Below are 6,000 nucleotides of genomic sequence, written 5' to 3'. Positions count from 1 at the left end.
CCATCTTAACAGGGGAGACGTTAAAATGGTTCGAAGGTCTACCAAAGAATACAATAACATCCTTCAATCATTCGCAGACTACATTCCTGGGGGCATATATAAGTAATAATTCTTCGCGACCTGGTATTGAAGACGTGTTTGGATTAAAACAAAGGATTGGAGAAAGTTGAAGCACCTAACTAAAAGATGGAGGACTATGTGTAGCGAAATGGTTGGCCATGTAGATGAGAGATATCTTATCTTATCATTTATGAATGCTATGTTTGGAACCAGCCTATTGTATATCCAAATTTTCAGAGTCAAGAATACAATCACAATGACTGAATTGCGAGAACTTCAGGAAGAATATATTGCTCTAGAGGAAAGGCAAAATAAAATGGAATCATATCCGGTTGCGAACACCAGTTCACAAACAACAAATGCAAGCTTATTACCCAAACTAATAAACACAGTGGCGAGCACTTCGCAAGTACAACAAGAAAAGGTGACGGGCAACAATCAACAGAAACTGGTGGCTATGGGAAGCCGAGATCAAGAGGAGTATGAAAGAGAAAGAAATTTCTACAATCGTGGTGGAAATAACAAAATTCAAAGACTCGATCAGCCGCAGGAAACTTATGGATGTCAAAGACAAAACTATAATAGAGGACAAGGAGGTCACAAGGTGGTATGGGAAGAAATCAAGATGCCACCTCTAAATGCAAGTGTGAAGAAAATATGGGAAGCTATAATTTTGATGGAGAATATACCAACACCATGGAACATGAGAACGGAACCACCTCCAAACCACAGAAGTCATGAGTTTTGTTCTTATCATTATTTTCATGGACATACTACAAATGATTACATAAATGTAAAAAGAATTATTCTGAGAATGATAGATCAAGGAAAACTAAACCACTTTTTGGTAGGGCACCCACAATCTCAACCATTGCCACCACCACCAGAGCATCACAAAGTAAACACGATGAAAAAGAAGGAAACATTCTTCATAGAAGTTGGTGGAAAAGAAAATAATATATTCTGTCACTCTATCGTACATTCATACAAGACAATTGAAGATTTTCATGACAATGTTTTGAGTAGAGTGTTCGCAAGAGAGAATGATGGAAGAGAAATTATGAATATTGCGAAAATATCGCCACTAGAGAAATGGCAGAAACATATTATTTCTTTTACCGCAGAAGAAATCCCCGAAGGTGAAGAGGTACATGATAATCCATTGGTAGTAAAATTAGAAATTAATCCAAGACTGAAAGAAGATGAGGATGATGAAGCTGAAGATTCATGGGAGATTAATAGGATTCTAATCAATACTGGAAGCTCTGTGAACATCTTATTTTATCATACTTATAAAACTATGGGAGGAAGAGATGATGATCTTATACCATCAGCATATAAGATATATGGTTTTAATGGTACTGCCAACAAGCCTAAAGGGGTGGTTACTATGTGAATTCCATTGAAGGGAATATCTTCTGAAATTATATTATGTGTTGTTGATGTAGAATCACCCTACAATGCATTAATTGGTCGACCTTGGCTACATGGGATTCTAGGTGTAACTTCAACTTTCCACCAGTGCATCAAATTCTCTCACCCCAGTGGTATAGGAATCATAAAGGGGGATTGGGTTGAAGGAAAGAGGTGTTACGAAACTGAGGTAGAATCCTGCGAAGGAAGAGCAAACAAGAAGGAAAATTGGCGACACAAAATCAAAGAGACACAAAGAAGTGAGAGGTTGATGGTGGATGCAACCAAAAGAAAAGAATAAGAGATGTTTTGAAACTAATGCTAGCTCAGAATAAAAAATGGTAAACATACCACTACCAAGAAAGCAGTAGCAGAAAATAACAAAGAAGCAGAGGATAGCAAAGGTAATGTATGAATGATTGATTTATTGCGACACTCTCGCAATAAATAAAACTATCAAAAATACATTTTATTGAATGACAAAATTGAGATTGCGAAATGCAAATACAATATGATGATGTGCAAGAATCTCGCAGAGATAATGAATTCTACAAAAGACAATCAGAGAACAATGACAAAAGAGAAAGGGTTGAACCTTTATGGCGTACACCCTAGTTCGCGAATACAATTTCGCAAGAGGCAAATGTAAGACCTAAAGTACGTCATATAAGGGGGTACCCATTGCATGGCTCAGGGAAAGGCTACACCGCCACCGAAACTTGAGTCATGGAGATTTGGGGTCAATAAAGCCCATACGGGAGAGGCACCTTGGATTCTCAGCTTAAGCATATGACTTAGGTTGGGAGACTAAGGTAATAAGGACTCTCCGAAGGAATGCAGAATCTGATCAAGGCGCCGAGGTACATGGTTGAGTCAAGAGTTCCAGGGGCGTCTGGAGCGTACCTTGCCATTCTTGACAAGTCTTGGCTTATACTGCACTCGGCCCGAAGAAAACCCCACTTAGGGTGCAGTCTTGTAACCATAAACCCTATAGGTAAAAGGAACAAGATGCTGCGAAAACAACTGGTTGTTGTTAAGACTAGATGGGAGGAGCTAACCTTGTATGGTAGAAGTACGCCTCCTTGAAGGGGCAACCAGGGGGGAGATAAGGGCGGCACCCTCCATTAGGGAGCTGATAAGTGTCTTAAGACGCAAATGTCATGAGGCTTTTTACTCGCAAGGGTATTAAGGCTTGTCATATATTTGCAACAATCCTGAAGAGGAAATAATACTAAAGAAAAAGATAAGACGAGATCAATGGGTTTTCGCATGAAAGTGCGAAGACGTCCTGCGATTTCGTCGCAAGACGGCAATGTAATGGGGCTTTATTTTCGCAAGAATATTTAGGCCTGTCATATTGTCGCAACATTCCTGAAGAGGCCATAATACAAAAGAAAAAATTAAGGCAAGATCAATGGGTTTTTGCATGAAAGTGCAAGGACGTCCTGCGATTTTGTCGCCATGACAAGAGGTGGCATAATAAGACCTTTAACTAGGAAGGCAAAATAAGACCACACAGGGATGAGATTTTGAAAATAATAAAAATTCACTTTGCATATAATTGCGAAATTATACATAAACAACTGCGAAGTTGAGGCACAAAATAAGAAAAATCTGCAAAATCTCTCATTTGGATACAAATAACAGAGGCAAGTATGGGAATGAATGAAATTAGAAAATGTTATTTGTCTCCACATGATAGATTTACGCAAAAATCAAAAAATTAATTATTATGTTGATTAACCATATTGCAAGGAAGAATTATTTTAATGAATGCAGGTCAAAATGAAAGAAACTCATATATTAAGGAATATGGAGAACCAAAAGAATTCGCAAATATACAGAAAGAAGGAATAAATGTACAAGTATTACAGAAGATTAAAGAAAGAAACAAAGACTACTTCTTAGTTGATCCTTCATCATCTTCATCAGACTTGTTCCCTTCTTCGTCTGCATCAGAATTTTATCTCCATCAGAACCTTCATCACAATCAGCTTCGCTATCAGAAATAGTCAGACTAGGAATGTTCTTTGGGATCTCCTCCAAGGTACAAGGATAATCAGAATGAGGAATACTATGGTCATCACAAACCATTTGAATAGTTTGATTGCGAAAATGCAGAGCATCGTTCTTAAAGTTCGCAACAGTGATCTTGATTTGATTCTTTAATATAAAATACTTATCGTTGCGAGAAGAAAGATTCTTTGCGAGTTCCTCTTTTTCAGCTTCAAGTTCCTCAATTCTTTCGCGATATCTACTTTCAGAATCTGTGAGCAAAAGGCAATCAATTAATAACTTGATGAAAATTCATAAGAAACAAAAGATTAGTGAAGAAGAACAGTTAATAACCTTCTCCGTCAGAAATCATATCTCTAATCAAGGTTGTATGCTCAACTTGGAGACTAACATTTACACCTAAATCTTTTTTGGCATCGTCTAAGATTTTCGCAGCCCAAGCGAATTCATCCTCATTATTTATAAGGAGACGAGAACGAATTTGGTTTTCTCTTTCGCAGAGCTCGGTATTCTTGCGGTTAGCTTCATCTCGTTCAAGTTGAACTTCAATAAGGGTTTCTTGGATCTGAGGCAATAGCGAAAGAAGCTTTTACAGCCTGCGAGAAAATGGAAAGAGTATTAAAATAGAAAGAGATTTTGAGTTACAATAATGAAGAAGTAAAAGGACGAAAGCATACCATACTATTAAGAGAATGCAGGAAATTGGGAGTCACCGATCTAGAAACTCCACGAAGAGAATTATCACCATCCAATAAAGGAACATCACAAATCGTAGCAAGAGTTTTGAAGGTATTAGCGAATTGATTATCTCCCATTCCTTTCCAAGAATCATAAAAGAGGCCAGAGAGCTTAGCCATAGAAGATTCATATGGAGAATCTTCATTTGCAGCAAGGTCATCATTATCCTCATCACTCTAGGAGTTTTCATGAGAAGGAATATTTGAAGGAGAGGAAGAACGTATTTTTCTCTTCTTTGAAGGAGGAGCGGTTTGTTTTTCCCTGCGAAGAGAACCTTTGCCTTTATCACCAATCTTCGCAACATTGGCAGGCTCTTCTATTTCAGCAATAATCTTCACACACGGATAGAAATAAGAATAGAGACAACAGTATACTGTTTAAAATCATAAGAGAATATTTCTTACCTCATATGTGTATGAGCGAAGAGCTAACAAGGTACTATCCTTCCCAGTCCTGTGATAGCTATCTTTCAGTTTCTGGATCTGTAAAATGTCGCAAGAATCAGCGAACAAAAGAATAAAGACAAATAAAGAAATATAAAGTGGATGAAACTGGAAGAGACATACCTCTTTCTCCTTCTCGGGACAAGATAATACCCAAGGTTGATAGGAAGCGAGATTCTCAGGAAGAACATTTGACCCAACAATGTAAGGTCCTTTCAGCATCAAGGGAAAAATACACCATTTATCACCTTTGGATTGGCGAGGAGTTGTATTCTTACCAGAATTCCAATAAATGTCTTGTATGAGTATTTTAGATTCATCAATATCATCTTTCCTTTTCAAGCGAATACCCCAGCGAGTATTCTCTTTCTTCGTGGAGATCAATTCATAATTTTCAAAAAAAAAACTCGTTACTGTGTATTTTTCAGGAATTATCTCCAAGTCTGCGAATTTAGGATCCCTAAGTTCTTTGGAGTAAAGAGATCCTTTACCAGCACCACGGTTAGCGAACTCTAGCATCAGACGGATGCAATCCCCACTCAATTGGAAGATAGCTCGCGAAAATCCCGAGTGAGCGAGAATTTCATAGAACAGAGGAATATCTGGGTCATAAAGAGGAATGGGGAGACCTGCGAGAATTTGACTTAGGGAAATTATGATTGATTTATCATCACAATGTTGATCAGAGAAAAGTTTGATAGAAAGAATTTACTTGGCACTTTCACCAGGAATGGTAGAAAGTGTGAAACCTTTCTCAGCAAGATCTTTTTGGACGTCTTTTAAGTTTTTCTCATGTTTGTGGCCACTTGGAGGCATATCTGAATATAGAGTATGGGAATGGATAAAAAGTAAGAAGATTAAAGAGGGAAGAATTACAGTAGCAGAACTTACGGAAGAACAATAGAGTTGCAGAGATGAGAGAATAAAAAGAGAAGAGAAAGTAAAAAGAAAATGGAAAGAATAGTAACAAGAATATATAAAGAAGATTTTTTTTTACTCGAAGAAATAAACACCATTAATGCGAAAAGACGTCAGCGGTTGAAAAGCAGCGGTTACATAAGACGTGCCAAGAAAGAGATGGAAGAAAGAATACGTATGATAAATGCAGAATATGAAGAGATGAACAGCTGCGGCATTTCTCACATCATTCTCTACTTCGCAGAGAAGATATGAGAAGAGGCAAGATGTAGGATCATAATCTCGCAGCAATAATGCCTCAGCGAAATTATTAACAACACAACACAGCAATGTCGCTGAATAACTTCAGAAACGAAATAATAAACGACGTCAGCTAAATCATGAGAAAAATGTGATGGTCCTGCGAAAATTA

The sequence above is a fragment of the Papaver somniferum genome, chromosome 5, assembly GCF_003573695.1.
Source record: "Papaver somniferum cultivar HN1 chromosome 5, ASM357369v1, whole genome shotgun sequence".
In the NCBI taxonomy this organism is placed as follows: Eukaryota; Viridiplantae; Streptophyta; class Magnoliopsida; order Ranunculales; family Papaveraceae; genus Papaver; species Papaver somniferum.
This window is presented reverse-complemented; position numbering follows the sequence as displayed.